General features: G+C 49.4%; 1 protein-coding gene across 10 annotated transcripts in view; it reads left to right on the forward strand.

Moving 5' to 3' along the window:
• Positions 1–12,803, forward strand: part of Cux2 (cut like homeobox 2) — a 232,764-nt gene that overhangs the window by 153,194 nt on the left and 66,767 nt on the right. The window lies entirely within an intron of this gene.

The following is a 12,803-nucleotide window of genomic DNA, read 5'->3' on the forward strand; positions in this document are numbered from 1 at the left end:
AAGGAAGGAAAGAAGAGAGGGAGAGAACTGGATTTACACCAGTGCTGCTGGTCTGCATAGTTTTTAGCCCTTCATTTTATTACCAAGTGGGTTGGTAATAACCAAGTGCTTATTTATAGTTATTTATAAGGCCATTCAGTACTAGTTCATTTGGTTGTGAGGTACCTGGATCAGGAGGTGGGTGGAGCCAAAAATCCAAAAGAAGAAATAATATTAGGAATGTGTTTTTCTGGCTTTGTGGTTTTTAAAAAACAGAACTTCCCATCTGCCAACCCCTGGTCCCAGGAGGGCTGCTCAGCGTCCAGGCTTCCTCAGCAGCTGGTCCCTCTTGCAGCCCAGGGACAGACACAGAGCTATTTTGGAAACAGTGTCATCTTTTCAGCTCTTCCTTTGCCAAGATTGGCTGGAGCAGAGCTTCTCTTAGCCCCCTACAGCCTCAGCTTCCCGATCTGTGAGGTGGAGGTAGATCCTAGAGGTCTTTTTGTGTTCTTTGGGGGAATTAACTGAGGTTTGATGCAGAGAAAGGTGTTAACGTTATTATCTCGCACTTGGAGAGTTTCAAGGGAGATTTGAATTTTGTTCTGCTGCTTATTAACTGTGACCTTAGGTGAATTACTTGACCTCTCTGTGCCTCTATTTCCTCATCTGTAAAATGGATGATAATTTTACCTACATCGTAGGGTTGTGATTGAAGAAGAACAAATGAGTGACCTCCAATACAGGAAGTTTGGTACATTAAACTATGTACCAGGCTGCCACTACTATGGCTGGACTGGCAACTGCCTTTCCCTATCCTGCTGCCCTGGCTTTCTACCCAGAAGAAGGAGCTTCCTGTCCCTGTAGGAAGTAGATTACCTTTACGGTAGGAGACAGGTTTGAACTCTGGGTGTAGGCAGTGATCCCCGCAAAGCACAGGTCCATGGGGAACTCGGGCAGCCTGCTTTGACTCTCAGCCTTGCTGCCTTAACCAGCTCTGTGGCCTGGGGAGGTTCCCTGACCTCTCTGCCCTTCAGCTTCCCTCCTGTGCCAGGTGAGGGTTCAAAGAACCAGGCAGCTGTGACGCATGAGCGCAGCACCGTGGCATGCCATTGGTGCTCAGTTAAGTACTGGGGCAGAGAAAGTCTTAATGGAGCTGAAGTGGAAGACAGGGCTGAGTGCTTGTTTCTGAAACCCATGTGGTGCGTTGCATAGATGTGGCTTTAGTAGCTGGAGATCTTCAAAGAACTTCGTTAATTTTCTTAAGAGGGCTTTCCATCATGCCTTTAATGTACCAAGGACTACATTCCTCTGGAATCGTGTTCCTGAACCCCTGCTTTCCTCATGATCTATTGACGAAGCCCGAAGCCCTTGCACTCTCAGGTCCCTCCCCACTCCCGGGGGTGGGGGAAACACAGCTGTCAAAGAAAGGTGTTAATAACAAGCCTCCTCTTGGTCCTGAGCAAGTTGCTCACGCACCAGGCTGTTTATAATCCAAATACGATTTTCGTTTTAATTTTCCTAATGAGGGCTCATCCTTTATCCCACTTCCCTCCTGCAATCCACTGGGCCCTGGGCTGAAGCTGCAGGTTCCCAAGTGGGCATTAATCACCTTCTGGAAATATTCCCTGGGGCAAGTACTGTCCCAGGTCACATGAAGCAGGCCATAAAATGCGCTGCCGCTGAATAGCCCGCCCAGCCTTCCTGCCTCCCCACTGCACTCAGCCTCTGCTTAAAATACGCGGTGTTCAAGTTCCTTCCTGAAATTCACTCCGCCAGCCCTGGCGTGTTCAGGCGCTGGGTGTCTTCATCTTCATACACTGTATGTGAGTGGGTATTTTCTTTTTTTCTTTTGTTTTCTTTTTCCTTTTCTTTTTTTCCTCCTGCTGGTGGGAGGGAGTGGGGAGGAAGTGACTGTGCCCTGCTGTGAATGAAGGAAGATTCTTTTCTGCCTTGATTGCTTAAAGGACAGTTATGATTTCCCCTGCTCAGGAAACAAAGACAGCCAGAGAAGGTGGCTTAATGGAGACAGCTTGAAATGGCCAAAGTTTGAATATCCTTGTGCACAGAGAAAAGAGCAAGACGAAAGCCCTGCTAATTACAAAAGTTGCTTTATGAAAGATAATTCAAAGCAATAATTTAGCAAACATAATCAAGTCGCACAGATGGGGTTGTTGATGGATGGATTGCAACATGCAATTAGCAGTTCTCACAGTTACATATCATTAACCCTCCGAGCACAAAAATTATTTTCTCATTATTAGTTGAAAAGGTAAAATTAAGCTGACTAGACAGTAAAGGAACAAACTACAATTAATTACCTTCATTTATTACAGTCATTATTTTAAACTTATTTTTACTTGGAGAGAGAGATGAAAACATCTAAATTAAAAGTTTTGTTGTGCTAACTCCGAGGTGAGACTTCTAAGAATGAGAGCACGGCCTGTCTGCGAGGGGGGACTGGGATTGGCCTTTTCTCTGGCTCCTTCATCCACCGTGAAGGGGTATGGACTGATGCCTGGACAGGGTCAGGAGAGTGTGGGGGTCAAGATGCGTGGTCCCAGTCCCATCCTGAAGTTGACAAGATTGTATGATCTTAGCAAGGGACTTAGAGTCTCTGAGCCACTGTTTCCTCGTGTGAATATTGGCACAGCTCATAGAATTGTGTGAGCGTTTCTGAGATGCCCAGTGTTGAGTGGCTGGTGAGTCTCATGCTCTCACTGCTCGGCTCTGTAAACATTTTCCCTTCAACCACCATGGTCTCAGGGAGCTTATGTGGCATGATCACCTTCCTGAAGTATAGGAAGATAACCAAGATCCTGCTTACTAAATGATGTTGAGATCATCATTTGAGCCCATGCCGTTATTCATTCATTCAACAAACATTTATTGAGGAACTGCAATATATTAGGCAGCGCAGTACATGCTTATGTGCTAGCCTACCCTAACTCTCTGTCACAAAGAGGAGCAGTTGCTCGTGCTGCACCCAGAAGAACCTCCTAGAGAAGCTTCTCATGTTGGCTGAACTTGCTGTTTATGCCCATCCCCCTGCAAGGCACATCTGCCTGTGCCCTTAGCCTCCTGGATCCAGACCCAGAGTCCTGGTCTATGTCCTTGCTTCTGGGCCTGGGCCTACCTTGACCCTCTGGAGGTGGGGAGCTACTCAGCTACACACTGCATGTCAACCCAGTGGTGCTGTCAGCCGTCAGATAACCACAGCCCCAAGTGCTGTCTGCCTGTGACCACCCTAGAAAGCATAAGAAGACCCCCCCAATAGAGCCCTGCAGAAGTGGAAGAAGCCATCATGAGTGGGGTATAGGGCTCCTCCTTTTGGGCACCTGGTTCTCAGCAGTAGAGAAGCAGAGCACCCACATCTATTGAAGGCCACCTCTCCCCTCTCTTCTCCTCCCCTCCCCGTCCCCCTCCTCAACTCACCTAGCCTCCCCCTTGCCTCTTCCCTCCCTCCTTGTCTCCATCCCCAGCCTCTCTGAAAAGTAAATCTTTGGGCAGATTTTAGCCTTGGAGCAGAGTTCTCGCAGTGCCAAGTTCTTGGGCCTGATCTCACAGCAGAGTGCGGTGGCACTCTGCCTCCTGACCCAGAACACAGCAGGGCTGTTGGGCAGGGGCTGGGCACAGGGACACACACAGGCTCCTCACCCAGGCCTGGCTTTGCACGTCAGGGACCCAGGTGAGGGGCACCAGCAGTGCCTCGGCTCTCAGGTCCTTTCCTTTGAGTGTCTTTGCAGGGAATCAGAGGTTTCCAAGACCCATGTTGGCTGAGGAAGTTGAGAGCAGACACACAGGAGTCCTGTTTCTAGAGGACAGAGGTGACATTGGAATAGGGATGGCAGGAGAGCCTGAGATAGGGTTCTGCTGTCTCCTATGGGCAGGTCGAATGGAGAGCGAGGTGTGGTGGCCAGCATGACAACTCCTAGCCACACATCATGTTCATCAGTCACCAGCAGAAAGTCGCATCCTGGCAGAGTCAGCCCACCTGTACTATGGTGTCTGAAATGTGGGTGGTGACGGTTTGCTGAGTTGTCTGGGTCTTAGGGCTGGCCCCCAGGTCAGAGATGTAAGCACTGTGACCTGCTGTGGCCCACAGGATGCCAGGTCCTTCCCTGCCAGCCTCATCCACCCTGTGCCTTCACTTGCAAGTGGGTGGAGGGCTGCAAGTCCCTTGTCCTGCCCAGGATCACTTGTCATTGAGTCCCCCTCAGGCCAGACCAGGTGACAGCGAGCAAGCAGAGCCAGGCTGCTGACAGTGCCACCTCCTGATGGGCTGTCACTGTAACTTGGGGTCACCCACTCCTGTTTCTGGTGCTTGGCATGGAGATTGGCTGCTGCTGCCTTTCCAAGGGAAGGCTCCTGCAGGGACTGATTTGACACCTACCCCCACCACACACTCTCTAGTGATTGTTTCACGTATCATTCAAAATACTTCTGTCAGGGAGAGTCTATGACCAACCCTGATTAGGAAACTGAGACCCAGAAATAGGCAGTGCCCATCCAGGGCCAAGTCTGCTCCCGAGGCAGAGAGAAGATAGGGACATAAAGGTGGTGGCTCTGTGCACCATGGGATGGTCAGAAATGCAAGGCCAGGGACCCTCTGCACTCTGCACCAACTGCCTCTCCCTCAGCCAGCACGCCCCAGCCTGGTGCAACCCCACCTCGAGGCGCTGGCACCTGCCCTTCCCTCTACCACCTCTACGCTGAACTCCTTTTAAGCATCCAGTGCCTCTCATCAGTCACTGCCAGCAAGGCACAGAGCATGGTCTGCCCACGCAGAGTGTCAAAACAAATTATGCCATGTGCCTTACTAGGTAGGTGCAGGGCTGTGGAAGTCAGTATCTAAAGGTGCTTGGTGTGGTGGCACACGCCTGTAATCCCCGCACTCTGGCAGGCTGAGGCAGAAGGATCACAAGTTCACGCCCAGCCTAGGCACTCAACAATTTAACAAGGCCCCATCTCAAAAAAAAAATTTTTTTAAAGGGAGGAGTTGCTGTATATGTAACTTATTGCAGAGGCCCTAGGTTAAGTTCCTGACATCACAGAAATAAGTACATAAGTAAATGTAGTGTCAGGATGAGCACTATAGTATTCACCAGGACCTTGGGGCTCCGTAAGTATTTGCTGTGGTTGTGAATGAGGTAGGAGTCACAGTGCGGGGCAGGGAGGGAGAGCAGCTCAGACTTGGATTTCAGCAGGCTCTCTCCAGCTGCTAATCAGTGAGAGGAGAGACTGTCCCATCTTTGGACGCTGTACTTTCTGGGACTGAGAGGGCTTTCTGCTTTTCCGTCCCAGACAATGGTGGGTAGCCAAGGAGGGTCGTGACCTAGGGCAGGAGCCCCAGGGGATCAGAACTGAAGCTAAGCCACCCCCATCCAAGTGTTCCTCTTGCTGCACATCTGTCCGAGGACTCTTCCCTCTAAACTGAAATTAAATGACAGAGTTTTCTTCCTCTTCCAACAGCCTTTCGTGCCCTAATTCTCTCACTCCCCAGTCTGCACTTTCTCCAGCTTTCCCAGCAGTGTGATCATCCCTTTGTACATGGGAGCATCCTACTCCATGGTCCTAACAAGCTGGCAAATCAGAGGAAAATGACCCTGCCCACAGAACTGGCCTGGGAGAATTGACAGAGGCTGTGTCTTGGCCCTGGCCTGTGTCTCCTAGAGCAAGGCACTTAACCTCTCCTGGGAAGACACCTGACCAGAGCCCACTTCCTCTGCCGTTAAATGGAGATGGTATAATACCCTCATCAGAGGGTCAGCACAGAGCTCAGTGAGTTGAGTCTTGAAAAGCCTAAGAACAGAGCCCACCACTGGAGAGTGCTCTGGGGCTGCACTCCTAGTGGAAGAGGAGACAGGCCACTTGGCCTTTGTTCCTCCTCCCCAAGAGGCTCAGCCCTGGGAGGGTGACACAGCCCCCAAACGGCCACACCTCTTGTCAGTGGCACTGAAGATGCCCTTTCATAGGTGTGAAATGGGCTCTGAGAGGGAAGTGGCTCATCCAAGCCCACACAGCTCTTCACCAGCAGTGCAGGGTGTGGGAGATGCAGACTTCAGCTTGGAGGGCTGAACTGTCCCTTGAGCAGCCTGAGTACACGAGAAGGTGGGAACTCCTGTCTGGATGGAGGTCTGAATTGGAGATTCACTGGCAACCAGGGCTGGAATAGATGTCATCATCACTCAGCGGAGACCTGCCTTCTCAGAAGAGTCTTTGCTGAGCCCTTCTGTTCAGCAGAATCCACCTGGGAATCCCATACCAACACAGAGGTGAGATTCAAAGCCGCATCTGCACACACAACCCAGGACTCGGCCATAGTAAGTACTTAGTAGGGGTGTCACTTGCAGCTTGAGCCATGCAATAAGGAGGCCTTTTAAGTCTTTCCCTGTTGCCTAAACACTTGAGCACTTGAGTGTATATGCACACCTTCCATACCACAGCTGTCACCCCTTTTTTTTAGACACAGCTTTACTAAGTCACCAAGTGTTTCAAGCTGAACTCAAATTTGCCATCCTCCTGCCTTACCACCCCCCCCCCGCCCTGCCCCCTGCAACTGAGATTGCTGGTATGCCACCACACCTGGCTGACAAAGGCTTTGATGTTACACATCTCCTTGGCTGCCCTTACCTGTGTCTCAGCCCTCTGAGGCCTGCCCTGACAGCTTGGGGTAAAACTTCTGCTGAACTGAACATCCTTCCAAATTTAATATCAAGAACCCACCAAAGCATCATTGAACCTGTCATGCCATGTTACAACCAAATTAAGAACCAGCAGCAGTCCTCTTGCGTTTGGTATCATTTGCCTTATAAAGTAAATTATTAATGCTTTTTCCCCCCAGTTAAGCAGTTATTTGCAGTTGTTCCGGGTATTTCTCATTAGAAATAACATCATCTAAAGAACGATATTGATTGATTTTTTTAATCTTGGAATCATGGACGTGAACCACATTTATATGACATTCCCTTTAACTAGAATTCTCATGCTTTATTTTTATATTATTGATCTTTTTGACATGAATTGCTTTTTGGCCTTGTGCGAGCGTTGTAAGCTTTCTGCCTGCAGAAGAATGGGCCTAGCTAGGAAGAGTGATCGCTCCAGCCACATGGCAGTAACATTCCCGCACATTTAATGACAATTAGTCTATGCTGATGCCCTGGTAGACTTTCGTGTATGAAAATTTACAAGGCTTTTAATGGACCGCATTATGGAAGGCCATGCGGGGTTGGTCGGTGGGCAGATAAGGCCTCCGGGCCCTTGTCCATCTCATGGCTTTAGCATTTGAGTGGCTCTCTGTGCCCACATCTGCCTCCTGCGGGTGGGAGGGAGTGGCCTGGAAACTACTGGAACAACAGCCCTACTGGAACAACACCATTCAGTCACATGTGCATCCTCTTAGTGCATGTTTGCAGGGCACCTACTGTGTGTCAGGCATGGTGCCATGCGCTGAGTAAAGACAGTGAGCATTACCATTCACTGGCATGCGAAACGGTTTGGCCATAAGATAAGGGTAGAAAGAGCCTACCACACAGGGAGGCAGGAAGAATTTGGTGCAGAAAAAGAACATGATGCATGGGACAGTGATCATTTCACTAAGCATAGCAGTCTTGAGGTTCATCCAAGTTTTAGTGCCTTTATTTTTAATATAATTTATTTAACTCTGAGTTTAGCATGACTTAATTTTTATTAGTAGTTATATTGATCAACCAGCTTGAAAAGTTGCTAAAAATTCAAAAATTAGTTTTGGCAACCTACTGCAGCCGAGATTCATATAGTGAATGAGAACAGAGGCCAGAGTGGCAGGCATTAGATCAGGAGGCCTGGAGCCAAAGTCTGCTTTCATAAGTAAAGTTTTGTTGGGACGCAGCCATGCCCATCAGATTGCCGTGTTTCTACCCTGAGGTGCAGAGCAGTTGCATCAGAACCTGTGTGACCCTTGCAGCTGAAAGTTATTATCTTCTCTTGCCACAAATGTTTGCAGTGGGAGAGACTGAATCTCATTGATTCATTCAGCAAGTATTTGCAGAGCACCCACTGTGTGCCAGGCAGTATCACCAAGCACAAGAACAGGTAAGACAGAGGCCAGCACTGGCCTTCTGAAAAGACAGACAGTTTAGCTGCTTACAACAAGAAAACTGAGTTACCAGTTCTAGCAGGACTATGCCTCAGAGCTCTGTGGGACTGGGTGAGCATCCTGGGAAGGAAGTGACTGTGATATGAAGCAGAGTAAGGACAATCTAGTTTCCATAAGGCCAGAATGTCATGCCAGGTAAAAGGTCAGCATACGCCAATGTCCCTGATGCAGGAGGCAAATAGGAATTTCAGGCTCCAAAAGCCCAGAAACACCAGGTCTCCTCTAGCAAGGAGGTTCCATTGCCTCCCCATCCTCAAAGGCCATCTTCCTGCCTTGCCCTAGTGCCTGCACTGCAAAAGACAGTTTCTTACTTGCTTTCTCCCTGAAGTTTACACATTCCTGTGCTAATCATTCTCAGCAAAAATCATTCTCAGCAAAAGCACAAAATAATAGCACTTAGTTAAAGTATATAAAATCAAAGGCTAAGACAGATCAGTGCAAATCAAGATCAGCAAAATCCTGCATCCAGAGTTGAGCAGAGGTCCTGCCCTGAGCCCTAGGGACTGAAACAAGGAGTGGGGTACAAGTGGGGCTCCATTTCCTGAGTGCCCTTTGGCATCGCCCTTAGGCAGCTCTCTGACATAGGACATTGTGAAGTACCTTCTTTGTGGCAGGCATGGTGTAGAATATGGGGTGTTGTACAGTAGTCTAGAGAATCCTAAAACAGAGGAGACTAAGTTTCTCTTACAGAGAAACAGACTTAACGGGTGAGGGCTAGGGACACAACTCAGCATCACAGCACCTCCCTGGCAAGCATGAGGTCCTGAGTTCAATTCCTGGTACCAAAAAAAAAAAAAAAAAAAAAAACAGTAGGATGGGATGCCAAGATCCCTTGACTGAGAAGGAGAGCTTAGATACAAACCCACGTCAGTCTGGATTTGTCTGCATGACTCTGCCTGTGTCTGCATCCTGGAGTCCTTTGCTTAGCTGAACAATGAAGAAAGAGGAAAACAGTAGATCTCACAAGAGACCTCAAGGGCCAGCCCCAAAAGTGGCCACACTGCTTCTGCCCTTGTTCCTTGGATCAAAACTAACAAAACCACACCCAATATCAAGGGTGTGGTCAGACCTGTGCCAAAGAGGGATAGGAAACCAGGGTGAGGCTGGGGCATAGCCCTGTGCTATACGATGGCTCCTGAGGAACCAAGCATCTCCCTGGCCGTGGGACACAGCACAGAGCCCTGAAACAGCCTCGCACATGGTACCATGTTTGGACCAATGAAAAGAAAGTTGGCAACCAAGGAGCAAGGAAGGATGTGTATAGTGTGGCAGGTGTGGTAAACCACCTGCTACATAGCTCTGTCCCATGTGGGGCTGGTTGCTGGAAGAGATGAGCTCTGTCCTGCAAGGAAGCCAAGCCCACCGAAGACCACTGAGGAAAAAACATATGTGCAGTAGAGGCAAACTGTGCCAAGAGGAAAGAGGTTAATTTTCAGGTGGGTAGTTCAGGAAGACTTCCTGGAAGAGATGAGATTAGGAAGATTCGGCAGGGAGCAGCATGGGAACTGGGTGGGATGAGAGCACAGACTGGGGCCACAGGCAGACCTGGGTTCAAGCACAAGTTTGATCAGTACGTAGATGACCTTGGGCAAGTCACTTCTGAGCCTGGTTCATCTTTAGTAGCAGAATGATTTTATGTTTGTCTTTCTTGTTAGGAATTGAACTCTGGACCTTGTGCTTGTCACGAAGTTGCTGTGCCACTGAGCTAAATCCCCAGCCCAGTAGAATGATTTATGGTAATGTGCATGCCACGCTCATCAGTTTGCGTAATGCACAGGAAGCTTCAAGTGAAGAATGACTGTCCCTCACTGGCAGGCCGGTGCCTAGAGCTAGGCAGCGGTCACATGCCGGACTGGACATGGGCTCCTGAGTGCTGTCTGTGGATAGAGGAAGTGCTGTGGAGTCTTCTGTAGTGTATGAAGACAGTGCAATCAGTAGCTCATGCTAGAAAGATCTCCACGCAGGTGCACAAGGCAGGAGGGAGTGAATTCAGAATCCAGGATGTATCTCGGGGCACTACAGGTGGCCTGGCCTAAGGCAGAAAGGGGTGCTGATTGAGTGGTGTTGACACAGGGCCTGGGCCTCTGGGAGAACAGAACATGACACCATTAGCAGGAGACAGGGGTCCAGCCCAGGAGGTCTCTGGCTGTGTGACTCTGGGCTCATCTCCCCTCTGGAGGATAGGGAACTTCTTGCTCCTCCTTAATAGGGCTTTTGCTGGGGGCTTCTGTGAGGTCTTGCCTGTCACGTGGTAGGTGCTTAGGAAAGGCCCTCAGTATCACTGTCTTATTTTCTGTTCAGTGAGACTAATGCCTGGGCAGGAGAGGGTTGGTGCTGAAGCCAGCAGGTCCCTCCAACACCAGCAAAGCATGAGGACTGTGGCTGGTGATATCCATGATCATAGCAGCAGCCAGAGCTCCTATGTCCCCAATATACACCTGGCATTCTGTTCTCTTTCCTACACATACAGGAAGTGGGGGTGTTATTGTGCTTGTCGTACAGATGAACAGACAGGCATAAAAGCCAGACAGTGAGGAGGTGGGACCACCACTGGTGGCCTCAGTTTCCACAGGGCAGATCTACCCGTGAGGTGGGTGATTCATCTTGGGTGTCATGTGGCACCTTGGGGGTTTACAGAAGGCCTCAGAACTATAGGCCATAGCCCAGTTGGCATTGGTTTGAGAGAAAGAACCAGGAGAGTCTACTCTGTGTTCTATGGTGTGACACCTGCACCCTCACTAGCAGCTCCAAGTTATTGCTGATTCTGTGCTTTGGTGTTCTTTTCTATAGTGACTGCAAACATAGTTACCCTCAACCCATTGTCTCCCAAGACTAGGCAAAGTTGGCCAGCATCCAAGGTGAGGGGGGTTATCGAGTCATCCCCTACACCTCCCAGCTTGATCCCCAGTCCTCCTGGACAGAGAGCTGAGATGCCTTTCTCATTCTGTTCCCTTCTCGCATAGCACTGTTTCTCCCCCGAGTCCCCAAAGATCCCCACTGTCCTTCAGGTCTCCACCCAGATGTGCAAGGCTCCCCAGGTCACAAGGTTTTGTGACCCTCTAGTCTGTGTCCTCTCCGTGCCTCCTGAATGGGGGCCTCTCTGCCTTCCCCTGGGCCATCTCTCCACACACGGCGGGAGCTGAGCATATCCTGCCTCTCCTGAAGACAGCTGTGGCCCCGCAGAATCCAACCCATTTGTGTCCAGATTGGTTTATCCAGCACTCTTGCCAGCAGCCCATGTGAGCTCTTCCAGGGCTGATGTCACACATGCGCCTCCCAAATTAAACCCCCCATAACTTCAGTGGCCCCTGACTTCCCCCCATTCCCATGAGGCCCTCTGGCAGCCAGAACAGCCTTCCCTCCTGCCCTGCTCTCCTTCCCTCTCTGTGCTTTGTTTTACACTCCTCCATCTCAGGACCTTTGCACACTGCCCTCTGCCTGTCACCCCCACTCCTCAGTTTACCCACTTAATGCAGGATTCTCAGCCTCTGCACAAGGACATTGTGGACCCGATGCTCCTTTGTTATGGTGCTGACCTGGCATGGGAAGGTGTTCACCAGCATCTGTGGGATTTACCCACTAAACACTAGCAGCACTTCCACTGGTGACAGCCAGAAATGTCTCTAGGCATGGCCAGGCCCCGGGGCACACTTATTAGGAACCTATGTGTCCTTTGGCTCTCTAATCAAATGTCATTTCTTGGGGAAGGCCTTGGTGACCTCCCAAATTTAGTCCTCCCTTTTACATACACTGAAGACCCTTTACAATGATTAGCACAGTTTGTCTCTGTATATTTGTTTGCTTAATTATTCAAATAATGCTCATCCCTCCTACTTAACCAAAGGAAGAAGCACATGCATTGTAGACTATTGTCCTCCTCAGTCCCACATGGTGGTTGACACAATAAGTGCAAAATAAATATTTATTAAGTGAATACTGACACATAATAATATTGGCAAACATCATCCTAACTGTTATTGTGTTCCAGCAGCATTCCACATGCTTTGTGGATACCAATTCATTTCTTTCCCCATAACTGGCTGGAAACATGGATATTGTTATGGTCAAATATTTTACAAATGAGAGGTGAGGCTCAGAGAGTTTAAGTAACTTGCTAGGATCACACAGCTACTTTCCTAAATGCAGAGATCTGAACCCTTTTCTGGGCTCAGGTTTAGAGAAGTGCTCTGTGTACAGGTGCAGACAGGGGTGAGACGCTCAGGCACTGAGCGAGGTCACATCCAGCTGGTAGCAGATTACCTGTCTTTATTCCATGCCTTGCGGCCTGCCTTCCATACCCCGTGTCCACAGGGCAGGGACACTTTGACAGTTTAACCAGTCAATTATAATAATATTTTTCTCTCTGAATGTTTAAAAGGGGAAAAAGTTGGCTTGCTAAGGTATAATCATGGCTCAGAGGCCAGCCTGACATTAGTTATTAATTAGGCCATTATGCATTCCACAGTGATAATTGCTTTGCTGCGGAGTCACCAAGCATGAAACAGACCCACACAGAAACGCAATCTATCAATCTGAGAAGCCGCAGCCCAGTTGCATGCTCTCACCTTGAGCCGGGTGCACGCCTTAGCGGGAAACAAAAAGGAATTAATGGAACGTCGATACGCAGCACGAGCTGGCCCCAGCCCTGGCCCAGCCAGGGAATTTCATGCCTGGCCACAGGGACAGTATC

This window comes from Cavia porcellus, unplaced genomic scaffold (assembly GCF_034190915.1).
Source record: "Cavia porcellus strain 051 isolate PalLab524CR breed Dunkin Hartley unplaced genomic scaffold, mCavPor4.1 scaffold_16, whole genome shotgun sequence".
Classification (NCBI taxonomy): Eukaryota; Metazoa; Chordata; class Mammalia; order Rodentia; family Caviidae; genus Cavia; species Cavia porcellus.